Source organism: Macrotis lagotis, chromosome 8 (genome assembly GCF_037893015.1).
Source record: "Macrotis lagotis isolate mMagLag1 chromosome 8, bilby.v1.9.chrom.fasta, whole genome shotgun sequence".
Lineage (NCBI taxonomy): Eukaryota > Metazoa > Chordata > Mammalia > Peramelemorphia > Peramelidae > Macrotis > Macrotis lagotis.
In genome coordinates, this window is record NC_133665.1 from 197264558 (window position 1) to 197292544 (window position 27987).

The 27987-nt window shown below is 39.7% G+C and overlaps 1 long non-coding RNA gene across 27 annotated transcripts in view; it reads left to right on the forward strand.

The window, feature by feature from the left end:
- LOC141496710 (uncharacterized) overlaps positions 1–27987 on the forward strand; it is a 104990-nt gene that overhangs the window by 62535 nt on the left and 14468 nt on the right. For 4 of the 27 annotated variants that reach the window (XR_012471087.1, XR_012471106.1, XR_012471108.1 and 1 more), the window contains exons 1-13: positions 3373–3512; positions 3743–3825; positions 5686–5814; positions 6716–6819; positions 10559–10619; positions 11768–11872; positions 12697–12827; positions 13322–13463; positions 16432–16563; positions 22597–22887; positions 24145–24199; positions 24987–25152; positions 26442–27722. This is a non-coding gene — a long non-coding RNA (uncharacterized LOC141496710). The other 23 variants (XR_012471090.1, XR_012471089.1, XR_012471093.1 and 20 more) reach the window with 21 other exon arrangements.

Below are 27987 nucleotides of genomic sequence, written 5' to 3' on the forward strand. Positions count from 1 at the left end.
GAGGATTTTCTTTTGAAACCTCAACACTGGAGGATGCTAATTTTTACTGGAGGACACTAAATTTCACTGCCCAACAATAGGAGACTGGTCAGAGAACCCTCTTTCTTCCAATTACTTTTTCCACTTTATCTTCTCCAGGTGCTATAGCAAATGTGCTCAAAATGCCTCTAGTTCAAATGTAGTAAGTTGCATGAGCACCTTTGCTAGGCCCCTGATTTAGAAATGGGCTACATTCATTTATACTGTTACTTTTTGTTTGTTTGCATATTTGTTCATTCATTTGTTTTTCCAGTTATATGTAGAAATAATTTATAACTTTCATTTATTTTTTCTAATTACATTTAAAGAAAAATTTTAATATTTTAACATTTCTGAGTCCCGCATTTTCTTCATCTCTCCCTTCCCTCTCACCTCCCATTTACAGAAAACAATGTAAGTTAGACATGTATAACTATATTAACTTTATTTCCAGAAAAGTTCTATTATGAGAGAAGAATCAAAATAGTAAGGAAAATAACATCATGAGAGGAAAAAAAGTAAACATAAAAGAAGTTGTAAACTATTAAGATTGTATGTATTGATATGCATCCAGACTATCTTTCTCTAGATATGGATGGCATTTTCCATCACAAGCCGTTTAGAACTGACTTTGATCACTTTGTTGCATTCCTGAGGTGACGTGTTCCTGAGATGACACATTCCTGAGTTTATCATAGCTGATCATCACACAATGTTGCTCTTGCTGTGTACAATGTTGACCTGATTCTGCAACCTGATTCCTTACATGGCAAATGTGGGCATGCCCATCAATTGTGGTGTGGCTGACGAAATTGGGGACTATGAATGTAAGAGAATATTGTGCTACAAGAAAAAACATGCAGAAGATGATTAAAGGAAAACCTGGAGCAACTTAAACTGAAACAAATTTGAGTGAGTGGAACCAGGAGACCACTGCCCACAGTAACAACAATATTGTTTGATGATTAACTGTGATTGACATACCTCGTTTCAACAATACAAAGTCCTATCCACTGGTTAGGATTTCTTATTTTCAACCACTGGTGAGGTTGAATTTACATAAGCCTGTTCAACATAGTCTTACCTCTCACTTCCTTCATCGTATTTATATTTACCCCCAAACTTACTAATTTCTCATCTTTCCCATTCAGAGTCATGGAATTTAAGGCCAAGACTGCCCAGGAGAGAGCATTGATCCATGATGAGTATACCTTAAGGGAGAAAAGGAACCAGTTCCCTAGTTTGAAGAGCCCTTGATTTTTTTGGTAACTTTGGTAGGGAGAGAGAGAGAGAGAGAGAGAGAGAGAGAGAGAGAGAGAGAGAGAGAGAAATAGAAATAGAAATAGAAATAGAAATAGAAATAGAAATAGAAAGAGAAAGAGAAAGAGAAAGAGAAAGAGAAAGAGAAAGAGAAAGAGAAAGAGAAAGAGAAAGAGAAAGAGAGAGAAAGAGAACCTCTGGGTGAGGAAGAATCCCAAGAAGCCTGGTTTTCAGAACTAGTTCATATGAGGATTCTATCCATGATGGATGGCAATCATTTTGCTGAAATGTCTATTTTTAGGGGCCTAGAATCTCAGTTTGAGACAACAAGGCACAACAACCCCAAAAGTTAATGGTATCAATGGGGGCTTGCCTTAGGAGCATAATATGTGGAATAAGCTGTTCTGGATACTCAGGAGTAGGCGATAGAACAATGGGTTTGTAGTTAGAACACCTGAGTTCAGATTGAGATACTGAGGGACCCTAAGGAAGTAACCTAAATGTTGTTTATCTTAGTATTCTCAACTATAAAATGAGGATCCGTAAAACACTAATTTCACATATTTTATATTGAAAGTTCAGTGTCTATCACATAGGAACTTTTAGAAATATGTATTCCCCTCCCCCTCCTTTCTCTCTCTGCTATTTAGGCCCATAGTATATATTTGAGTTGAGTTTAAAAGAATATTTAGAAAGGATATTGAGAAGCTGAAGACTCTGTAGTGGAAGAAAATGGAAAGAGTTCCATGAGGTTGTACCATTTAAGAGTCAGGTCAAAGAATCTCAGTGGTGAAGCCAGAAGCATGTGACAATTTTTTATGTGATTTGAAAGGTTGGCATGTGTAAGAAGTATGACAGTGTTTGAGCCCAATGGTCAAAAATAGGAACAATCAGAAGGGCCAACCTGCAAAAAGTCAAAGCTATAAAATTAAAACAAGTAACTCATATTATTTATTTCCTATAGAAGGATGGGCTCCATCAGGATGAATAGTTGATTTTTTTTCACTAGAAAACTTTAACTAAGGTGAGATAATCACTTTTTTTGTATTGTAGACCTGGATTTTTAGTTATTGGTTGGGCAAAAGAAAAACTGAGATCTGTCTGTATTCTAATATTCTATGACATCTTGGTATCCTGGATCCCCAAGCATCTCAGGATGGGCCTATTAAGGTCTTTTAACTCTCATCTGAAGGGAAGATATGCTCTCCTGTTTGATCCCTTTATACTCTATCAGAGACCTCTGATACTTTTGAGTATTTATTCTCCTAGTAACTTTAACTTAATCTCTGCAACTCTTGTTTCAAAGGTATGTAAAAACTGGAGACAACACTTTTCTTGCCTGGAATGTTGCCTAGTTCACCATTATGATTCATTAGTATTGAACTGGGAATGGTGCTGAGATCCAAAAGTGAGTTTTGGAAAAGCAGAAGTGCCCAGATTATTGTGCTTTTTCTGGAATAAAAAAATGGAAATGGACTAACATTAGAAGAAAAGCAGAAAGGGAGAAATAAAGAATGTGGTAGTATATTCTGAAGGAAACAAGGTGGTTGTATTGGAGAACATGTCCAATTGAAATGTGAAAGTGAACAATGGAGAAGACAGGGGACATAGAAACCTGATGGGCCAGCTCATCACATATCCAATGAGTTTCTGGTAGAAGGATTTTCTTTCTTTTTTTTTTTTAAGAAAGATTTTATTTATTTTGAATTTTACAATTTTTTCCTAATCTTTCTTCCCTCCCCCCCCCAAGAAGGCAGTCTGTTAGTCTTGACATTGTTTCCATAATATGCATTGATCTGAGCTGAATGTGATGAGAGAGAAATCATATCCCCAAGGATGAAACATAAAGTGTGATATATATATATAGCAGAATTACACAATAAGATTTTTTCTAGGAAGCAGAGGAGATGGGAATTCAGGAAGGATTTTCTTTTTATACCTCAACACTGGAGAAGACTAATTTTTATAGTCTTTCCCTTCAGATACAAGCAAATGAACTCAACAGTTCTATCTTGCTGTTTGAGAAGTTGGTGACCTAGGATACCAAGATGTCACAGAATGTTAGAATTCAAATAGCCCTGAATGTTCCTTTAGCCCAAACAGTAACAGAAATGGCAGTTCTATAATACAACCAAGTAATTATCTCACCTTGCCTTACAGTTTTCTAGTGAGAAGGAATCAACTATTTATCCTGATGGAGTACAACCACCCATAGGAAAGGAATAATTTTTGAGGTTAGTTTTGACTTCATACCCATTTACTCTTTGCAGAATGCCCATTTTTACTGGTCCTATTTTGTCCATTGGGTCCAAATATTGCCAAACCCTCTTCCACATACCAACCTATCAAACTATATAAAAATAATTGGCACAAATTCTCCTGCCTTCTCCTCCCTAGACTCAATTTCTAAGATTCTTTCATTTGAACATTTTCATAAACCCTGATGCTATCAAGTCTTGGTCAGATCCACAGACCCCTGGAAATGTTGGGCAGCAAGCACCATATTGACTGATCTTCCACACTTTCAGAAACCACACTGGCTCTCAGGTAGGTGACCATCTTCCCAGTGAAGGATCAGCCTATTGAGAAGGAATCTGGTAAGAATCTATTCAGCAATGTTTAAAAGAGAAACATCCCTGTGATTGTCACAGAACAATCTTTTCCCTTTACCTTTATAGAGGTAAAACATAGATAGATCTATTGGATCTTGTGTTGTCTATGAGTGTGTGCCTGTTCCATTCACCAATGGCATGTGTAATCTTTGAAAAAGATATTTTTGATTTTTTTCTGTCTCAACCACAGTATGGAATCCCTGTCTGCTGAGACAATCAGGCCAGGGTTAGGTAAGCAGACAATTTTTAGCTCTTTTCTAGCCCCTTCCATACACCATGAGGTGAACAGTATGATCCCTCAAAAGGCTGCTCAGTCACCCAGAGGGCTGCTTTCAGTAGGGAAAGGACCCTATGGCCTGAGGTGCCTCTGCACAGGATTGTCACTACAGCTTCCAGTGTGCTTCATCACTTGCTTGTATTCCAAGGACTTTGAAAGAATGTTAAAGTGTTTTGGGCGATATTTTTTGATGAGTACGTAAATTGGATTTAACTGAAGTAGAGTTGTATGAAGTCTTTGGCATTACACTCTCTTCCAAAGTCATCATGACCCTGTGGAGCCACAAATGAGAGTTTGATGGCTCAGGCAGACATCAAAGGTGGAAAGTAACCCTGAAAAGGCTAGGCAGCTCTCATACCAAAGGTACTAGTCTTTGAGGAAACCCTACACCCTGTCAAGAAAGCAGGACAGCAGAGGGCAGCAGAGAAGAATGGGTGGCAGCAAGAGAACAGCAGAGAAATGCAGAGGAAAGCAGAACTGCAGAGGGCAGTTCTGAAGTTCTGAAGACAGCAGAGGGCAGCAGAGTATTGCAGAGAACTGCAGAGGGACCCAGAGAACTGCAGAGGCCTCCAGAGGGAGACAGAAGAGCAGAGAAGTGCAGAAGACAGCAGAAGACTGCAGAGGGCAGCAGAGAACTTCAGAGGACAGCAGAGAATTGCAGGGTGGTGGTTGGTTCTTTTCCTTCCTTATTGAAGAGTACTAAGATGTTGTCATTAAGCTTGAGACTAATCCCAGACTGTCCAACTGTGGTTGATCAGACCAATCAATCACAATGCGGGTGCAAATCATTCTTGTGAATACCCGGGGTACTTTTTCTAGAACTATATATATCAAATTTCCTTTGAGCTACTGCCATTCTGCTCTTCTCATTGCACACAGCCCTCTCTCTGAGGAGAGCTCATCAGTGTCTCCCATGTCGTACACTCAATTCGAATGTTCTTGAGAGAGCCCTTCAGGGTGTCCAGGCATTGCTTTTTCTACCCCCTTGTGAATGCTTGCCCTTTGTGAGTTCTCCATAAATTAGTCTTTTTGGTAAGAGTATTTCTGGCCTTCCAACAATATAGTCAGTTTATTGTTGTTACCCTCTCTGCAGTAGTGTTGGAATGCTTGGCAGTTTAATTTGAGAAAGGAGGGGAGGGGAGGCATCCCTGTGGGTCCTAGCCAACTACCTCCAGCATCTGGAGGTGTTGGCAGCTATGGAGCCTCAATGGCAGGCACAGGAAATTATACCTAGGTAGTCTGTTCTGATCAAAATCAAGAACCAGAAGAGATGGGGAAAAGTTACAAAATTACAAACCTAGGTTTGAGTGAAGGACTAATCTGGAATGATTACTCCTATCTAAACCTGGACTGGACTGTTACAGTTTTTGAGTTATTTTGCTCTGGAACTCTCATCTTAAAACAGAACATGTCTACTTTGTAAAGGGAATACTCATTCTGATATAATTTGTACCGACTTCTGTCTTTGCTTCTTGCCAACTCCAATACTCTGTGACTGAATAATTCTTGTCTATTCAGCTTCAGAATCCCTGAGAAAGCCATGATCTCTCACCTTCAAATTCTTCTTATCTTGGAGACGACCATTCTGCCACATATGAAAGTCCTAATATTAGCAGGTGCAAATAATATTCTTATTGTGTCAATCAGGTAAATTAAAAAAATAACTTAATCACTTAAGTATTTTTTTTTTGGGGGGGTTGGACTCATCAGTTGCTAGTCAGCAGAAGGCATGAAAGGTAAAGGAAAGCTTGCCCATGCATTTTGCATGAATACATCTTCATAAGAGTGGAATTGTCCATAACAATATCAGCCTGTTGAATTATAAAGCAGCAATTTGGATTTTCATTAGTCTTTAGGGAACCCTACTCTTAGCATTTGGAAGAAAACCCATCTCAAAACCATTATTTTTCATGGCCAATGTTCAACTAAATATTGGGGAAATGAGAATAATGATTTTATTTTCATAATTAAGTAAAGGTATATCATCATCTTTAAACTATCTGAAAACACCTGAATGACAGTTAAAATGTATGATAATGTAATTCCCCTTGTATACCCATTATTTCCATTATTTTTGTTATTCTCTATATTTTGAGAGCTTTTTATTTTGGATACTTTGGCAATCATGAATGTCCATTAGAGTGATATTTATTAGGTTTTTTTCTTTAATTTCATGGACCAGTGATTTTTTGCAAATGTATTTATCTAATGTTATGTAAAGATAATTTTAAGCATTATTTTTTTGTCATTTACATCCACTCTTCCCTCCCTCCACTGTAAGATAGCAAGTAATCTGATAAAAGTTATGTATATGCAGTCATATTACACATATTTCCAGATTAGTCATATTGTGAAAGAAGAATCAGAATAAAAGGTTTAAACCATGAAATGGGAAGAAAAACAAATTAAAAGAGTGAAAATAGGATGATATGATTTGCATTCAGATTCTTCAGTTTTTTCTCTGGAGATGGATGGTATAGTAGTTCCCTTTAAAGTGTACAATGCTCTCCTGGTTCTGTTCTCTTCACACTGGTTTATATAAGTCCAGGTTTTTCTGAAATCTGCCTCATCACTGCTGCAATTTATGGACATCTCTTCAATTTCGAATTCTTCACCTCCACAAGAAGAGCTGCTATGAATATTCCTGTATAGGTTGGTCATTCCTCCTTTTTCTGATCTCTTTGGGATACAATCCTAATGAAAGGTTATGCACAGTTTATTTGCTCTTTGTCTATAGTTCCAACTTGCTCTCTAGAATGGTTGGATCAGAGCACAACTCCTCTAACAATGCATTTGCACCAATGGTGTATGTGGAAGATTGTGCTCAATACCTTTGTTTGTAATGATACTCTGAATATAGTGGAGTGAATTTGATTTGTTGATTTCTCAAAGATATTTAGTGTTTGTACTTTGAGTAGAGAGATTTTTGTATCTAATTTTGGTCCCTTGATTATGGGTTCTAATAATTGGGTAGATTTTGTCCTGCTTTTGATCTGAACTTTGTATAACAAGAAGTTTGATGTGGATTATACTTGTGCAATCATATTAATCTTGCATCTTCCACATGTGAAAGAAGAATCAGAATGAAAGAGAAAATTTATGAGGAAAGAAAAAAATGAAAATAAAGTAAAATAGGGGCATCTAATTGGCACAGTAGATAGAACACCATTCTTGGAGTCAGGAGGGCTAAGTTCAAATCCCTCATCATATAGGTAATAATTGCCTAACTGTGTGACCTTGGTCAAGTCACTTAACCCCATTGCCTTTCAAAAACAAAACCCCCAAATATCCCAAAATAAAGGAAACTAGTATTCTTTGACCTGTGTTCAGACTCCATCATTCTTTCTCTGGAAATAAATAGCATTTTCTATCATGATTCTGTTGGAATTGTTACTGTGTATAATGTTCTGTTCATCCATATTGTAATCAATTTGTTTGGATTCTGGAGAGTGGATGATCTCATGATTTCCCTGTCATCAATGGAGTGAAACAAGGGCACGTCCTTGCTCCATGTTTTTTAACCTGATAGCTTCAGTCATGTTTTCAAATGCTTTCACTGAGGATGAACAAAAGGTCATCTGCTGCACTGTTGGTAAATTCTTCAACTTGACCAAAGTCAAGGCCAAAGTGGAGGGGGTGTTGCTTCATGATCTTCTGTTTGCAGAGGACTGTGCCCTCCATGCAGCCTCTGAATCTGAGATGCAACAAAACATGGATCGATTCTCAAGCCATTCATCTGGGGAACCAACTGTTACAGGACATAGAGAAATGTTGAAAGCTGTGAATAAGTTTCCTTACCACGGCCGTATCTTTTCCAGGGAGGTACACATTGATGATGAGATTGAAACAAGCATTGCCTCATCTTGGCAGAATAAAAAAGCAGACACTGTACAATGCCCAAATGTGTGCTTACCAATAAGACTATTTAATGGAGAACTTGCACAGGGCAAGTGCTCAGAAAAAATGATGCAGGGTTACCCTGAAGGTCTCTCTTTAAAGCTGTGGAATTGATTGTGTAGCCTGGGAGACACTGGCACAGGACCACCCAGCATGGAGTGCCCTCATCAGAGAGGATGATGATCTCTATGACCAAGAAAGGAATTGTGAAGTATGTAAGTTTGGATTAAACATCCCAAGTGTTCACATGGATTATTTGTTCCTGCCTTGTGTTGCAGTGTTCTGAGCTCATATCCATTTGATCAGTCACAGTTGGACATTCTGTAATTTGTCTCTAACCTACTGATGTCATTTTGGTCTTCTTGTATAATGAAGGACAAGAACCATGTTATTATATCTTTATTCTTTTAAACATTCTGTGGCTCATGACACAGCTGAAACACCAAATGACTGATTTTTCAATTGAATGAAAATGTGTCTTGTATAGATTCATTGAAAACTTCTTCCAGGACAGTGGAAACTTCTTCCAGGACTGTCCTTTGGTAGAAAGGATAGTGGGGATGACAGGCATTTCATTCTGTACCCACTTCATCCTGTTTTGCTTGATATCTATATTTTGAAAGTTTTTCATTCTGTGAACTTGGAAATTAGGATTGTCCTATATGGCAAAATCTATTAAAATGCTGTCATTGGTTAGGGTATAATTGCAGATAACAACTCTGTCCTTCAGGACTTCAGCTATATCCTCTCTTCTTGCTCTATATCATTTCCTTTGGTGATCTCACAGCTCCCATGGGTTCAGTGATCACCTGAATGCAAATAATACCCAGATCTTTATAAACCCCAGTCATGCTGATGGATTGTAGTCACAAATCCAACTGCCTTTGGCCATCACACATAAGAAGTCTGGTAGATATCTCAAATCCAACAAAGCCAGAGTTGAATTTCTCCCAAACCTTTCCATCTTCTAATATTGAAGATATCACTGTTCTCCCAGGTGCCCAGATCTATAAACTCCATGTCATCCTCAACACCCAATTCTAACTCCCTTTAAACATCTGGTTCTTTGTCAACTTTCATTGTTTCCTGTCACATCACGTCCCTCAAATGTGTCCTCTTCTTCTGATTCACATAGTCATACATATTAATTCCAGCCCTCAAAATGTTGAAATTGGTCTCCTGAACTAGCCTTCTAAATGGTCCCCTTCCCTCAGGTCTCATCTGAGGGCCTGAAGAGAGAAGAATTGAGCTTTCTAAGAAAAAGATACATAGAGTTCAAGAATACTCAGTACATTCTCCATGCTGAGAGAGAAGCACATTAATAATTTCAGCTGCCAAGGACAAAAAGAACTAATAAGACAAGAAGGATGGTAACCTTTACCTGGACACTGCTAAATATGACTCTCACTACTGGGCCACTAGTGAGTATTCTACTCATTCCTCTGGGAAATGTGAGTCAAATGTTACTTGACAGCATTGCTTCCACCTTTACTCTTCTGGAAATGTGAGTGGAAAGAATTGGGAGGATGCTACCCCATTGAAACAATGCAGACTTGTGAATTGCTTATTTTTGTTTTTTCATGGGGGATGGCAATTGAGGTTAACTTTTTGACTTGCTCAGGGTCACACAGCTAAATGTCAAGTGTCTAAGATCAAATTTGAACTCCTGAGAAGTTGGGTGGGGAATAAGGAGGAGGTGTTTCTTGGAATGAGATGGCCAAGTTGGTCATTTTTACCTTCACGATAGTTCTATTACAAATTTCTTTCTCTTCACTCACCCAAGTGTCATCTCAAGACTTTCCTCACTGCACTCCATCCTTCACTCAGCTGCCAAAGGGATCTTCCTAAATTAAAGGTCTGATCCTTTCACAAATCCAGCACCACATTCAGCCTCCAAAGTTAATAGTATCAATGGGGCTTCCTTTAGGAGCATAATTTCTGTAGTAAGCTGTTGTGGATGGTCAGGACCCAGTGGCTAGTACTCTTAGGTATAGACCTAGACCTCCAAGTACAAATTCAGATACTAAGTAACCCTGAGCAAGTGACTTAAATGCTACTTGCCTCAACTTTGTCCACTGTAAAATGAGTCAAAGACCAGAGTCTTTCACAAAGCAGCTTATAGAAATTCTTGTTCCTTTCCATCTACCTTTGCTGTTGTTTAGGCCTCTTGAATGACATTAGGTTGAGTTTTTAGAAGAATATTTAGAGAGAATGCTGACAAGGTAAAGACTCACTAAAGGAGGAAAACTGAAAAGAAATCAAGGAGGTCCATGAGGATGTACCATTTAATCATTAGGTGAAAGAACCTTTGACATTGAGTCTTGAGTGAAGAAGCCAGGATAAGAGGTGGTAGTTATTTTTATGTGGTTAGATAGGTTGTCATTTGGAATAGGATTTAGTAGAGTTTGAACCCAATGGACAATAGAGAAACAAATCAGGCAAGAATCAAAGGTTATAGAGTAAAAAAAAATACTAAAATATTGATTTCCTTTAGGAGGATGGGCTGCCTGAGGACGAATAGTTGATTCCTCCTCACAAGAAAACTTTAAGTTAAGGTATGATACTTTCCTGTATTATTTCACTGGGTTGTCAATTATTGGTTGAGCTATAGGAACACTGATGACTCTCTGAATTCCAACATTCTATGACATCTTGGTTTCCTAGGTCACCAACTTTCTCAAACAAGAGGATGGGCCTGTTCAGGTCTTTCACTCTAATCTGAAGGTGACACATGGTCTCCTGCTTGAACTAATATACTATACCATTATCAGAGACTTTGGAAACTTCCAAGGCTTTATTCTCCCAATTTTTTTACCTCAGTCTCTGTTCTTCTTTGTTTGAAAGGAAAGTAAAATGAATGATGGAGGTCAGGCTTTTGCCAGTCATTAGGCTGGAATTACTGCTCCAGTGAGACGAGGCCTTCAAGTAAGTTTTGGAGAGGTAGAAATGGGGAAGTTACTGTGCTTTTTCTGGGAGAAAAAAATGGAGTTGGGTCAGCATTAGAAGAATAGCAGAAGGGGAGAAATAAGGAATGCAGTAGAATGAACTGAGGGAACCAGAGTGGGTTTATTAAAGATGAATGGAAAGTGTGAAACTGAAACATGTAAAAGGAACAATGGAGAAGTGAAGGGACAAAGAGACCTGATGCCCTGAGAACTGAGGTACCAAGTTATCCCATCCAATGAATTGCTGGCAGGAGTATTTTCTTTGCAGAACTCAATCCTGGAGGAGACTCATTTTTGTAACCCAAGACATAAGACTCTTCAATGAACCATCTTTCTTCCAATTTTTTTCCTACTCACTGTACTTCAGGCACAAATTATGAAATGCTGTAAAAATAGGCAACTTGCAAGGAATAGAAGGATATGAAGTAAAAAAACAAAAGAGACTAATAAATTATTCCTTTCCTGGAGAAGGATGGATTTTCTCAAGATGAATAATTGATTGCTACCCACCTGACAACTTTAAGCTAAAGTGAGATGAAGACTTATCTGAATTTTAGGGTTTGTAGTTTTTAGGTATTGGTTGGGTTAAAAGAACACTGAGGACTCTTTGAATTTGTCATTCTATATTATCCTGGTATCTTAAGTCACCATAGGGTTTGTTGAGGTCATTTGTTGCCAACAGGGGAGATGTGCTTTTCTCTTGGAACCCTATATAAAAAGTCAGAAATTTTATATCCTTTTGAATCCAATTGTTTCAGAGGTAAATATGCAACATGGAAGTTGAGCTTCTGTCCTTCACTGGGCTGCAACCTGATGATCTGAGAACTGAAGGCCCAGTGGATCACACATCCAATGCATTGCTGGTAGGAGGATTTTCTTTTCAAAACTCAACACTGGAGGAGACTATGTTTTATATCCCAACAGTATAACACTCTTCAGTGTTCCCTCTTTTTCCCATTTCATTTTATTCAGTCACAAAGTATGAAATGCTGTAGCCAAATTAATTCTACCTAAATTAATTTCAAATGCATTAAGCCACATCAGCCTTTTCTAGGCCCCTGTTTTAGTGATAGGCTTCATTATTTACACATTTATTTTTTTGTGTGCTTGTTTGTTCATAACTTCCCCCCACCAAGGTTATGTAGATATAATTTTTACCATTTTAAATGATTTTTTCCAATTACATGAAAAGTAAAATTTAAAAATTATTTTATAAGATGTTGGAATACTACTTTCCTTCGTCCCTCCCTTTCCTTTTACTATGCTGTTTGATTAAGGAGTTTTAGTTTCTATTAGCTCCTACAAAATGACACGTTCACACCAACAAAACAAAGCAAAATAAAAAGTATATTTAATAAAGTGATTATAAAACAGGTATAAATAAGTCAGCAAAAGTAGCCAATAAGTCCCAATATAATAAAAAGAAGAGCAAAGCCTACATAAAGATAGACATTAAAAGAAAATACCACCATTCAGGGGAGCACCAACATATGATGAAACCAGAGCATCTGGGGAGTTCCAAATCACAGCCTTTCAGAGTCATGATTGGGAAAATGTCCCAGGCAAAGTGCCCTTTCCATGGATGAAACTCTGAGCGGCTGGCCAATGTTGGGGACTTTGAAGGAGTCCCAGACAAAGATGGCACATTGCCAATAGGTTTATATAAGCTTTTTTGACACTTAACCAGGACATGTGAAGAGTACATGCATGACCTGGGAAGACTCATGACCAAGGTTCTGAAATGAAATAAACGTTGAACCTCTAGGCAGGAAGCCAACCCTCCCAAGATTCAACCTCCAGGAATGGCTAGTTCCTAAAGTGAGTATCTGGTACACACAAAGGGAACCAAGTTTATGCAAAGGTGATGGGGGACCTTGAGTGTGGGAACCAGCATATGGCCTTGCCCAGGATCAGAGTGGGTATTAACCCTTTATCTACTTTAGTACAAATAATATAAATTATACATAAATGATTAATTTATGTCATGAAAGAAGAATCAAAATATAAGGGAATATAACACCATGACAGGAAAAATAATATAAAACATAGAAGTTTTAAATTGTGAAGGTAGTGTGCTTTGTCTGCATGGAGATTCCATCTTTCTCTGGATGCGGATGACATCACAAGTCTCTTAGAATTGACTTTGCTCACTGCTTTTATGAGAATAGTTTAGTTAATCCTAGTTGATAGTCACAGACTGTTGCTATTGCTCAGTAAAATGTCCTGTTTCTGCTCACTTCATTCAACATCAGGTCTTCATCAGAGTCCTTTGATCTCAATCATTTATACATTGTAGTTGGTATGTTTTTCAGCCTCAAGGATTTACTGAAATGAAGACTGAACCTTTTTACCTAAGATGCTGGAGGTACATATCAATCCCTATATGGACACCCTTGGTGATTAGGAGAGAGATAAGAGTTGTCCTTAGGATGCCATTTTAGAGGGAAAAGCAAGGTAAGACAGAGTGTTATTTTTCTTGGATAAAATTGGACATGCGGGAAGATTTGAAACAGGGTTATTGAAAGAAAAAGATGTGAATAGAAGAGCCAAATCAAAAACAATTGCAGAATTACAGAGGAAAGATGACCACTACTAGGTCAGGATCCACTAGAGGTCTTAAAAAAAGGAAAAGAACCTATTTGTATAAAAATATTTCTAGCAGTTCTTGTAGTGGGGCTAATATTTGGTTCTTTTTTTTTTTTTTTGCAAGGCAGTGGGGTTGAGTGACTTGCCTAAGGCCACAAAGCTAGGTAATTATTAAGAGTCTGAGGCCGGATTTGAACTCAGGTACTCCTGGTTCTAGGGCCAGTGCTCTATCCACTGTGCCACCTAGCCACCCCTAATATTTGATTCTTATAGTCATGCCCATCAATTGGGGGAATGGCTGAATAGAAAGTGGCATTTGAATGTAATAGAATATTATGGTATTAGAAATGACATACAGAAGGTGATTTTAGGAAAACCTGTAGACATTCAAAGTGAAGGAAATTTGCATGAGCAAAACCAGGGGAACATTGCAATCATTAAGAGCAATCACGTATGATGATTAACTGGAAGTGACTTACCTACTTTTTGCCTGACTTACCATTTTTTAAATCTGCTGCTTAGACTTTCCCATTTTCAAATCTTTGTGAGGTTGAATTTACATGGCTTATTAGTCTACTGAATTCCTTCAACATAGTGTTATCTCAGTCTTCCTTCATAGACAGCACTTATGGTTACCCAGAAAGTTACTAATTTCTCCTGCTTTCCATTCAGTTCTGCTATAACGTCTATTGGAATTGCTCCTTTATTATTCAGCAGCACAGGGCATTTCACATTCCAATTAAGTCCATGGCTATGGAATGGAAAGGTTTGGTTCTGAATCTTGTGTGCTGTAAGGGGACGAGATAGATTTATAGTATACTTTTTCTGTTTCCCATGATCAAGTGATATCAAGTTTTCCAATTATGACAAATGAGGGAAGGGAAGCAGTGGGATTCTAAGTATAGGAGGATTTAAGGCCAAGACTTTCTAAGAGAGAGCACTGAACTAGGAGGTGAGGGGTTTAAGGGAGAGAAGGAACCAGGCCTGTACTTTGAAGAAATCTCGGTTTGTTGTTACCTTTGGTAGGGAGAGGTACAAAGAGAGAGAGATACTTGAGAGAGAATAGCTCTGAATGAGGAAGAAACCTAATAAGCCATGGTTTTCAGGGCTAGTTCATAAGAGTATACTATCCATGACAATCCTTCTGAGGAAGATCTGGATGCTTTATAGAGTTTCAAACTCAGGATAAGTTAAAAAGATATGACGGGCCCCCAAATTGATGATATTGATAGGGCTTGGTTTAGGAGAATAATTTCTGGAATAAGCTATTTTGGATGCTCAGGTCCCAGTGGCTAGAACTTTGGGTTTAGACAAAAAACTCCTGAATACAGATTTAGATACCAAGTGACCCTGAGCAACTGACTAAAATGCAGCTGGCCTCAATTTTTCCCAAATGGATCATCAAAATCCCACTTTAACATATTTTTTGAGATGCAAATTTTAAAATACCAGAATCTACCACATAGCAACTTACAGAAATGCTTATTCCCTTCCATATCCCTTTACCCCTTGTTATTCAAGCCCCTTCCATGTTATTGGGTTGAGATTTTAGATGAATATTTAGAGAGAATGTAGAAAAGGTAAAGATTAACAGAAGGAGGAAAATTGGAAAGAAATTGAGGAGGACCATGAGGATGAACTATTCAATGGTTAGGTGAAAAAGAACCTTTGACAATGAGTCTTGAGTGAAGAAGCCAAGAGAACATGTGACAATTATTTTTATGTGGTTAGATAGGTTGTCATTTGGAGGCGGGTTTGGCAGAGTTTGAACCTAATAGACAAAAGAGGAAAAATAAAAATAGGCAACCTGCAATGGGTAAAAGGTTCTGAAATAAAAAACTAAAAAAATTATTGCTTTCCTTTAGGAGTATGGGCTGCCTCAGGATGAATAGTTGATTCCTCTTCACTAGTAAACTTTAAACTAAGGTGAAATAACTACTTGTTTGTATTGTAGGACTGGGTTTTTAGTTGTTGGTTGGACTAAAGGAACATTAGGCCTCAATGTTTTTATTCTATGTATTGCCTTGGTATCCTATGTCACCATAGGTGTTGTTGAGGTCCTTTGATGTCATCTGATGGGGACACATGCTCTCCTATTGCAACCCTATATAACATATTGAAGATTTTATACCATTTAGAGACTTTTTTCTTCCATTCCATTTAACTTAGTCATTGCTACTCTTCTTTGATTCAAAGGTATATACAGTGAAAAAGGAAGCTGAGCCTCTGCCCATCAGAAGGACCCGCAGATCACATATCCAATGAATTGCTAGTAGAATGATTTTATTTTCAAAGTTAAACATTGGAAGAGACTAAGTTTTATATCTGAACAGTAGAAGACTCTTCAGTTCAATTACATGCAAAGGAACATTTTAATAATCATTTTGTAAGATTTTTGAGTCCACTATTTTCTTCCTCCCTTCTCTTTTGCTCTCCTTTACAGCAAAAATATGTTATATATGAATAATTAATTTAAACTTAATCCCCAAAAGTTATATTATTAAAGAAGAATCAGAGCAAAAGGAAAGGTAACACCATGACAGATAAAATAATATAAAACATACAGCAAGCTTTAAATTGTGAAGGTAGTATGCTTTGATCTTCATGGAGATTCCATCTTTATCTGGATGTGGATGGCATCACAATTAGAATCGATCTTGATACCTCCATTCCTGAAAAGAGCTAAGTATATCTTAGTTGATCATCACACAATGTTGGTACTGCCTTGTACGACGTTGTCCTGGTTCGGCTCACTTGCTTCACCATCAGGCCTGCACCAGAGTCCTTTGCTCTCAATCATTCATACTTTGTATATGACATGTTTTTCAATCTCAAGGATCAACTGAGATGAAGACTGAACCTTTCCATCTAAGATGCTGGGAGTACATATTAATCCCTGAGTAGACACCCTTGGTGATCAGGAGAGAGGAGAATTGTCTTCAGGATGCTATTTAGAGGGACTAGCAAGGTATGACAGTGTTTTATTTTTCATGGATGAAATGGAGATGTGGGAAGATTTGAAACAGGGTTATTAAATGGAAAAGATATGAAGACAGTAGAAGAGGCAAATCAAAAACCATTGCAGAATTACAGAGAAACAATGAACACTACTAGGTCAGGGTACAATAGGAGTGTAAAAAAAAGGAAAAGAACCTATTTGTTACAAAACTATTTCTAGCAGTTTTTAAGTGGTGGCTAATATTCAGTTTTTAGAGGTATGCCTATCAATTGGGGGAATGGATGAATAAGAAGTGGTATGTGAATGCAATAGAATATTGTGGCATTAGAAAAGGCACACAGAAGATTATTTCAGGAAAATCTGCAGAGATTTAAAATGGTGGAAATTTGCTTGAGCAGAACTAGGGGACAATTGTAATCAGTAAGAGCAATATTTTATGATGATTAACTGGAAGTGACTTACCTAGTTTTTGCCAGACTTAACAGTTTTTATCTGCTGCTTAGGATTTCTCATTTCCTAATCTTTGTGAGGTTGAATTTACATATCTTTGTAGCCTACTGAATTCCTTAAGCATAGTCTTACCTTATTCTCCCTTCACTGGACACATGTTTACCCCACCAGTTACTATTATCTCAAGCTTCCCATTCAGCTCTGTTACAAAGTCTCTTGAACTTGCTCCTTTATTATTCATTAGTGCAGGGTATGTTCACATTCTAAGTTAGACCACAGCTAAGGAACCTAAAGGTTTGGGTCTGAATCTTGTGTGCTCTAAGGGGACCACATGGACTTATAGTATACTTTCTCTATATCCCAGGATCCAGTGATGTCAAGTTTTCTATTTAGGAGAAATGAAGGAAGGGAAGCAATGAGTCCCTGAGTAGAGTGGGATTTAAGACTGTGAGGAATGAAGGGTGTAGTTGGTCTTCATAGGGTGTGAAAGGGGACCCCTTTGAAATCCATTATAAGAAGGAATGGCCCCAGCCAGTCTCAAAAGAAACTAGTCCTTAACTGGTCAAGAGTAATCTATAGTCTTGACCTTCTCCTTTGTACATTCACAAGGAGGGTATCTGTTCTTGCTCATTAGGGTGGGGACCTGTATAGGAACCATTGAATCAATTAGATTTGTGACCCCAGGCTATGTTTGGCATGAAGGTGCAGGAACAAAGTCTTTCAAATCTCATAAAAAAGCTTTTATTTTGGAATTTCCCCCACCCCTCACTCACCACGAGAGAGGTGTGCCATTTTGTTAAGATATCTTAATAAAGACATTTTAATCATTCTGGACTAAGTATTCTCTGTCATTTATAAAAAAGGTCAAGGCTTCCTGAGAGAGAGAACATTGACTTATGAGATGAGGGGCTTAAGGGAGAGAAGGAACCAGTCCTCTATTTTGAAGAGATCTTGGTTTGTTGTTAACTTTGGTAGGGAGAGGTTGAAAGAGAGAGATAACTTGAGGGAGATTACCTTTGAATGAGAAAGGAACATAAGAAGCTATGTTTTTAAGGGCTAGGTCATATGAGTTTTGATGAAGATATCCATGTTTAGAGGCTTTCAAGCTCAGTATGATTCAAGAAAATAGTACAGCCCCCAAAGCTTATGGTATTGATGAGAACTTGCTTTAGGTAGGAGGATAATTTCTGTAGGAATCTGTTGTGGATGCTCAGGACCCAGTAGCTAGTATTCTGGCTTTAGATTTAGACCTCCTGAGTACAAATACAGAAGAGATCTTGGTTTGTTGTTAATTTTGGTAGGGAGAGGTTAAAAGAGATAACTTGAGGTGCCCCGACCCGCGGGACAGAAAAGTGGGGTGTTGAGGAGGACCCAGCCTGAAAAGGAATGGGTGAAAATAAGGAGAGTGAGACCCAAGGATGGTGGATAAGGTCTGAGTTTATTTGAAAAAGTGCATGCTTATATATTGTAGAGAAGGACAAGGGAGTTAGCTTAGGGGTGGAGTTGGTATGCCTTGGCCTGAGAGAAGGCATAGTCTGTGGTCAGTTTGTTCTTGATAATGGAGGGTGAGGCCTCTTTCCTTTATCTTGGCCCCTGGTATGCCTGGAATTTTGTTTGCTCATTTTATCTTATCTGACATGGGGCTTCTTGGCTCCTGGTATGTCTGGAATTTGTTTTGCTCCTTTTATCTTATATTATGGGGCTTCTTGGCCCCTGGCATGTCCCCCTTTTTTGTTTTAAATTTATGGGCAGGATCCCTGTCTTAGGCTGTGCAACTTGTTTTTCATGCTTGGTATCCGTGACCAGGAGGGGACCTTAGCGAGGTCCTTGTTATCTCCTGTAGGATCTGATGTTCCCAAGTCATGGAGTTGCACTAAATCCCGTCATTGGGTATCACTGCAGCCCTTAGGGGGTGCCTTTCCTTGAGCAGATGCGTGCATACCAAGGTGGGCGAGGTGTAAGAGCAGCGAACCTCAAGGGTTCCATTTGGAGGTCCTCACAGGACCCTTGGCTTTTCAATTGGTGGTATAAGACCGAAACTGGTTTTCCAAGGGTTGAGTCAATTTGGGATTTGATAAAGTTGGTCAGTCTCCTGAAGGCCCATGGTCCAAAAGAAATTAGAATTAGGAAGCCAATTAACGGGCCTAGAAGGCTTGGGAGCAGAGCAGAGAGCCAGGGGGATGTGGAAAACCAATTTTTATACCATGCCTCACCTTTCTCTCTCTCCCTTTTTCTTTTTTCCAGGCTATCCTTAACCCTTTGCAGACTGTCTTCTACCAGGCCAAGTTTATCCTTAAAAAAACAGCATTCTTCCTTTAGTGCAGCGCAGAGTCCCCCCTGTTGTAAAAATAACAAATCAAGACCGCGTCTATTTTGTAATGCTACTTCAGCTAAAGAGGCAACAGAATCTTTTAGGTGTTCTAACCCTGCTTGAAGTTCTGAGAGATCCTTATCAATAGCGGCGCTAAGCTGGGTGTACTGTGCATTGGAGGAGACTAAGGAGGCAATACCTGTACCAGAGCCAACAAACCCAAGTCCAATCAGGACCGCGAGTGTAACTGCTGTCAGGGGTTCTCTTTTGTCTCTGATAAAGGTACCCCTTCCATGTTCCCAAAATTGGAGGAATTCCTCCAGGTAGTGGACAGTTAGGTGAGGAAAAAGGGAGACAAGGACACAATAGTCCTTTTTCTCAAGGAATTGTTTGGTGTCCACAAAGGTGGTTAGTCCTGACGAGCAGGCAAGATAGGTATTAGGAGGGGCTACAGCATATCTACAGGAAGTATTAATAAGGGTACTTTGGTTACATACTGTGTCTAGCTGAAGAGGGGGGGGCATTTGCGGGCCAAGGAGACAATTTCCCTGACCGGAGATTTTTGCAAGAGTGAGGCCTTGGGATTCCCCAGTGCCCCATCTGAGATCATCTGTTCTGTTGGAGTGTGTGATGTTCCCGAATTGAGCAATACCTTCATAGAAGGGTGGGGAAGAGGAATAGCAGATCCAGCATTCTTCCAATGAAGAATTCTGTATCTGGGTCAAAGCTTGTACAGAGGCATTAATGAGAGTAAGTATGATATGGGCAGTAGAGGGATCGCTAGCAGGGAGGGTGGGTCTATAAGGGATGGTGTCGAGGGAGACGGGGGGTGCTGGGAGTAAGTTGGTCCAAGGGTCTGGTATTATAGATGTTAGCATTAGGCCCAATGGCCACCGGTTGGGGGGGTGTGGGGATGGTTTGAGTGAGCTTTATGGTAAATATTAAACCCTCATCATATCCTTCCATGTACAATCTGAGTCCCCAGGTGTATCCTTTCCCCCATCCAGACGCCCTTTTACCTTCTGTCGGGAACTGGATTTTTAGGGGGTTACACCATTGATTCTTTTTGCAAGAGGGGAGGGACAGGGGGTCACATCTATATGAGTTACAAATGCGGGTAGTATAATTGGTAGTTACGGAAATGAAGTCTGATTTTGAGTTCGTGATCCAGTATCCAGTTCCTGTCATCTCACAATCCCATTCTTTACAATAGAAGTCCCGCGTTCTACCGCATTGTGGGGCTGATGAGTGATGGTATCCCGGGCAAACATAAAAGGAGGGGGTCCCAAGCCTCTCTTTTCTATCTTGAGAGCCACAGCCTGTCATGCGATCATCGGACCCCCATACTGCGTCCCATCCACTGTTCCATTCAGATAATCGACAAAGATCTGGGTACAGGGGAAGCCAGGGTGTCGTGGAGTCAACTTTCGAGGTACTCCAGATGCAGAATCCTTGAGCGTCTTCGACTGACCAAGTGTAGTTAAGTAGGTGGTATGAGCAGGACAGCGGAAGGAGCAGGCACAGGACGAGTGCCTTCATGCTGGATCTTTTATCTACAAGAGAGCACAGAGGGAGATTCCTCAGGGGGTTCCCTGGGTGGATAATGTAATTTTACTAGACGCTCAGGTAGCCATCTAGCATTTTGAGCTGATGAATCATAAATACAGGCATGTCCTTTACCCCAGATAAGGACGGGGTCAGGTCCTTGCCATTTGTTGGAGATGGGATCTCTCCACATAGCCTGTGCATAGTTGTGTTCAGTAGTGGGGTGCCAAAGGCGATCTGCTGCAGATTTGGCATTAGCATCAAGGGAGGGGAAATTGAGGACAAAGAGGGCATGGTTAAGAATAGTTTTAGCATTATTAATCTTGGGGTAGAGTGTCTCTGACCCTTTCTGTAATTTAGTTACAGATTTAAAGGATCAGGGACTGCCTCAAAAGCCCAGATGATCGCAGCAAGCTCTACAAGTTGTGCTGAGGTGTATGGGAAGGTGAGGGAGGTGATCTTCCCATTTACGCTCACTGCGGCTTTCCCAGATGCTGAGCCATCTGTGAAGATGAGATGGGCCTCCTTGAGGGGTGTCCTTTTAGTTATTTTGGGGAAGACTACAGGTGTTATTTGCAGGAACTGAATAAGTTTGTCAGGGGGGTAGTGATTGTCTATGACCCCCGGGAATGAGATACAGCTCACAGCCCAGTCATCATCGTTTAATAGGAGCCAATTTATTTGTGATGCTGTGTATGGGCAAATGATGCGATCAGGTTCTTTGCCAAAGAGTCTTACTGCAGCTTCTCTTCCTCCTCTAAGGAGGTCAGCGGTGAGGTGTGGGTATGATGGGAGAATTTTGGTTGGGGTGGCTGGCATGTGTATCCAGAAAAGTGGATGATTTTGCCAAAGCAGGCCAGTGGGGGAGAGATTTGTGGGAAAGAGCAAAAGCCAGAGAGGCTTTTCAGGGCTGTAATATCCTATGTGTTGGTTTTTTATGGCTTGCTCGACTAGAATCAGGGCTGAGCGGGCTTCTGGTGTCAAGGAGCGTGGGGAGGTGGGCTCTGGGTCTCCCTTTAAGATGTCAAATAATGGCTTTAATTCCCCCGTTGTTAGTTTTAAATAGGGTCGAAGCCAATTGATGTCTCCTAATAATTTCTGAAAACCCCAGATGTAGGAAGGCAGGGGCAGTTAGGTATGGAGGGGGAGTGGAGGCTAGGGGCCAGTCTGGGTTATTATATGTAGCGGCCTCTTCCTCAAGTTCTGCCTCATCGCCTGGGTCTAGAGGCTCTGAATCTGGGTCCGTTTCTGGACTGGACTGGAGATTCTTATTTCTTGTAAACACTGGGCAGGTTATGGGCTCTTTTGCTGGTGTTATCTCAGAAGGGAGAGGAGGATAGAGGGATTTGCTTGGGGGGGATTTCAATAGCTGCTGAGGGAGATCTAGCTGGAGTTTTAGGGGGTTTCGCTTCCTCTTCTTTCAAAGACTTTATAGAGGCTGTACGTGAAAGAGGGCGAAGGCAGGACTCCGCAACTGAAAGAAGCTGTTGTTTTGTGGGGTCCCCGGTGGCGCTTTCCACTATGTCTCTTATAAGACCCCAGTAAGAAAGGGCTGAAACAGGGACGGCATCGGGTCCTTCTATTTTCAATTTCTGATTAAGATCTCTTCCTACTTTCTGCCATTTGCCTGGGTGGATCTCAGGTCCTGTTACCAGAAACTACGGGCATACTTCATCTATAAAAAGGAAGAATCTAACAAGATCCTTTTTCTTTACTTTAACTCCCCTGTCTTTAAGTGCCAGTTTGAGGTCCCGTATAAAGACCTGTTCTTTAGACAGCTTGAAACCCATGAGAAAAGAATGAGGCAGACGTCACTTACCTGTTCGTGGGGCTCTCTGGAGCGATCAGAGGGGGTCGTGACGATTCTTCTTCACGGGGTCTGCCTGGCAAGAGTCCGTGCCTCGAGCCGCACATTGGGCACCACTTGCCCCGACCCGCGGGACAGAAAAGTGGGGTGTCGAGGAGGACCCAGCCTGAAAAGGAATGGGTGAAAATAAGGAGAGTGAGACCCAAGGATGGTGGATAAGGTCTGAGTTTATTTGAAAAAGTACATGCTTATATATTGTAGAGAAGGACAAGGGAGTTAGCTTAGGGGGTGGAGTTGGTATGCCTTGGCCTGAGAGAAGGGATAGTCTGTGGTCAGTTTGTTCTTGATAACGGAGGGTGAGGCCTCTTTCCTTTATCTTGGCCCTTGGTATGCCTGGAATTTTGTTTGCTCGTTTTATCTTATCTGACATGGGGCTTCTTGGCCCCTGGCATTGAGGGAGATTACCTTTGGATGAGGATAAAAACCTAAGAAGCCATGGTTTTCTGGGTTAGTTCATATGAGGAGCCTATCCTTGATGGATGGCAATCATTCTTTTTTTTTTTTTTTAGGTTTTTGCAAGGCAAATGGGGTTAAGTGACTTGCCCAAGGCCACACAGCTAGGTAATTATTAAGTGTCTGAGACCAGATTTGAACCCAGGTACTCCTGACTCCAGGGCTGGTGCTTTATCCACTGTGCCACCTAGCCACCCCGATGACAATCATTCTAATGAAGATGTCCATTCCTCAGGGGAGTTTAAGCTCAGTATGCTTCAAGAAAATAGGAGAGCCCCCAAAGTTAATGGTATTGATGGGAGCTTGTTTTAGGAGGATAATTAGGATTAGGGTTAGGGTTACTGTAGTAGTCTGTTGTAGATGCTCAGGACCCAGTGGCTGGTAGTCTGGGTTTAGACTGAGACCTCCTTAGTATAAATTTAGATACTGGGTGACCCTGAGCAAGTGACTTAAATGCTACTTGTCTCAATTTTTCTCCACTGTAAAATGAGTCATCAAAGCACCACGTTCACATATTTTATGACATACTAATGTTAAAAGATCAGAGTCTGTCACATAGGAGCTTACAGAAATGCTTATTTCTGTCCATCTACCTTTACCCCTTTTCTTTAGGCTCCTTGCATGTTCCTAGATTGTGTTTTCTTAAGAAGAATATTTAGAGAGAATGTTGAAAATATAAAGAATCACTGAAGGAGGAAAATTGAAAAGAAATCAAGGAAACCATGAGGATTCACTATTTAATGGTTAGGTGTAAGAATCTTTGACATTGAGTCTGAAAGGAGCCAGGAGAATATGTGACAGTTATTTTCATGTGGTTAGATAGATTGTCATTTGGAAGAGGGTTTGGCAGAGTTTGAACCTAATGTACAAAAGAAGAACAATAAAAATGGGTAATCTGCAAAGAGTAAAGGGTTAGAAGTAAAAAAAAAACCCAAAACCTCAAAAATTATTCCTTTCCTTCCAGAGGATGGGCTGCCTCAGGACGAATAGTTGATTCCTCCTCACAAGAATACTTTAAGGTAAGATAATCACTTGTTTGTATTATGTCACTGGGTTGTCAGTTAGTGGTTGGGCTAAAGGAACACTGAGGGCTCTTTGAATTCTAACTGTTGATAACATCTTGGTTTCCTAGGTCACCAACTTTTCAAACAAGAAGATGGTGACCAGATTTTCTACTCTAATCTGAAGGGGAGACATGCTCTCCTGCTTGAACCCAATACAACATTATCAGAGACTTGAGAAACTTCCAAGTCTTTACTCTCCCAAACTCTTTACCTTAATCTCTGTTCCTCTTCTTTGTTTCAAATGACCATATCATGAAAGATGGAGGTTGGGGTTTTGACATTCTTTAGACTGAAATTCCCTCTAGGCCACTTTTATTATTCATCAATATTTATATGGGAGCTGTGGGAGGCCCTCAAGTAAATTTTGGAGATGAAGAAATGAGATTAGTATGCTTTCTTTGGGAGAAAAAAAATGGCAATGGTTCAGTATTAAAAGAAAGGCAGAAGGGGAGAAATAAGGAATGTAGTAGAATGAGCTGAGGAGACTAGAGTGGGTTTATTAGTGATGAAGGAGTGTCAAATTGAAACATGTAAAAGGGAACAATGGGGAACTGAAGGGACAAAGAGACCTGATGCCCTGAGAAATGAAGTACCAGGTGATTCCATCCAATGAATTGCTAGTAGGAGTATTTTATTTTCAAAGCTCAAAACTGGAGGAGATTAATTTTTATAAACCCAAGAATTTAAGACCCTTCAGTGAACCCTCTCTTTTCCAGTTATTTTCCCACTCTCTCTATTCCAGGTACAAAGTATGAACTGCTGCAAAAAGGGCAACCTGCAAGGAGTAGAAGAATATGAAGGAGAAAAACTCAAAATGTATTCCTTTCTGGAGGAGGATGGTCTCCCTCAGGATGAATAGTTGCTTCTTCCCCACATCAAGTCTTTAAGTTAAAGTGAACCAACCCTTTGTTAGTATTGTAGGGGTAGATCTTTTTGACTTTTACTATTCTATGGCATCTTGGTATCCTATGTCACCATAGTGCTTTTTATAATTTTTCTAACCCAATAGTATAAGACTCTTAAGTTGATCCTCTTTCTTCCAATTTTTTCCCTTCTCCTCTTCAGGCACAATCTATGTACTTAGACAAATTTTTCTATCTACCTTAAGCTTATAAGTACTGTTATAGCAGCTTCTTTGCTACACTTCTGTTTTAGGGGTTCACTATATTTATTTGTAGGTTTGTTTAATTGTTTGCTTGTTTATTTCTTCCTTTATTTTTCTAGTTATCTGCTTAAAGAATTTTCAACATCTATTTTTAAGTAAATATGCTTTCAAATTACATGCAAGTATAATTTTTACTGTTCTTTTTTATTATATATTTTTCCCTCCTTTCCCTCTCACCTTCCCTTTTGAAGCAAGTAATTTAAGACATTAAACATATTTCCATGTAAGTTATATTGTGAAAGCGGAACAGAAGGGAAAACAAAACCATGAGAGTGAAAAAAGACAAAATATAAAACAATTTTTAACATGTGGAAAGTGTATGTTTTCTTTGGCATGAAGAGTGCATCTTTCTCTGGATGTGAATGGTAGCAGTCTTTTAAAACTTTTTTTGATCCCCCATTCCTGAAAAGAGCTAAGTCTATCATAGTTGGTCATCACCCAATGTTGCTATTGCCACAAATGATGTTTTCCTGGTAAGTTCCACTTCACTTAGCATCAGTTCTGATGCTAATGAGAAAGCTGATTTTTTAGTACAATAAACTGAAAATTTTTCAAAGGACACCTGAAAGAGCTAAATAATGAAACTTTCCCCTGAAATGTATATGTGCCTTTCCATGAGAAATAAAAACTTTCTACATTACATACATGCAAATGCAGCCATGTTTAGGTTAATGTCTATTTGCACATTTATTTCTGCATGCACAATATATAGTATACATGAGCACATGCATACCAACTTGTGTATGTATGTATATAGCTATATGTACATGGCTATTCATATGCATTGTTACACACAATCCTTCTGGGATCCAAGATATTCTCAACAGAATTGCAGCTCCAAGTGGACAAGCCAAGGATTTAGGGCTTGACAACACTATTCTTCCAATGAACTCAAGGTAGATTGTTGCCCTGGTTTAGAGTGAGGCGAGTACTTGGAGTGATTGCCAGTTCCTAGGGACCTATGGGGGATGAGAATGGGTCTGAGGACTTAAAAATAGTTTAGTTTAAAAAGTCTATTTTCTCATATTCTAGGTGAATGGCCCAGGGGAATACATTTCAACAAGAAGAAGAAGAAGAGAAAGCAGAAAGGTGAATGATATTGGGCAGAAGAGGAAATTGTGGCTGCTCTGCTGAGCCTTCTGCACTACAGAAGCAGCTACCCATCCATCCCTGAAAGACCCTACTGAAGAGAGATACTCACAGCATTGATCTAGAAAACAACTGAGGGTCTTATCTCCTTCACTGGATATTGATCCTAATGTTGAGCCTGGGGTCATTTTCACTTGTGCCTGCTTCTTGAGTCATGTGATCCCAGGTGAGGCACCCATGATCTAGGGCTCTCTGCTTGCTTTTACATACCTTACCCAACTGATGAGTTTGTGTACAACTCTATAAACCAGGAAGAGATAACATCCATCTTGCTCAATTGATGTGTATAACATTATAAACTAGAAAAAGAAATGACATGCAGATTTGTGATCCAGAGTCTCAAGGAAGAAAGTCCAAAGAAAGCCCCTATGGATGGGAGCTCATGAACAGGATGTTGTGCCTGGTAGCCACCAGCAGCTTCTCCTTACCATGAGAAATTCCAGGAGCATCAGAAGGTCCAAGAGGACCAGGAAGTATAAAAGGTACTGGAGGTGGTCTTTCTCTATCACAGACTATAATTAAATGATGAATTGAGGAAGCCAAGAAAATGCAATGGAGTTGGACTATCCCATTCAGTCCCATGCAAGGGAGATAAGGTCTCTTTCCTTGTCCCCTTTCATCATAACAAGAGTGATCAGGACTATGCTTTTGGACTCTTGCAAAGATTTGTTAGTCTTGACAATGAGAGGAAATGGAGCCTCTGACAGAACTTGCACCCTCTTTGTTGTGTGAAGAAAGTATGAATTCCTACTACTGAGTGAGCATCTCATCATCTGGGATCCAGGAACAGACGTGTACTTATTCCCCTTCAAGTAGTCTTAGAATATACCCAGATCCTTTGAGGAATACAGGAATACATGGAAGTCTGAGAGAACATCCCCTCCCTCTCCTTTTGTAGAGCCAATACCCCTACCAATGCAGAAAGTCATGGGGCTTTGTTGTTCTCTGGGCTATTTGCCCAAGGCTTCTTGTGCCTTTCTAAATTAGCTGTAGAAAAAGTTGAGAGAATAAAGAGACAGTCTCCTCTCTGTTCTCATATTGCTTCTATTTGTCCCTAGAGACAGAATTATGAGGAGCAAGTTTAAAAGGACTGTTTAGGTTTTCTCAGGAAAATGTCTTGTTCATTAATGCAATCTAAAACATAATGGACTGCTTTCTGACAAGGTAAGACAATCCTCCTCTTAGGGATTCTTCAAGGAAAGGTTGACTATCTAGAGGAAATCTTTTGGTTAGTTTTGGGTTGGACTAGAGGACCACTGAGGTATATTTTAACTCAGATTCTATGATTCTGTTATTCTATCTTAATGTGAGTAGGCCCAGCCTTCTCTAAGACACAGGCAGTGGCTCTCAAAAACTCTAGTTTTCATTTGAACCACTTTTCATGACCAGATTCTCCTTGGTATCTCAGCAGAAGGCTGAAACATTCTAC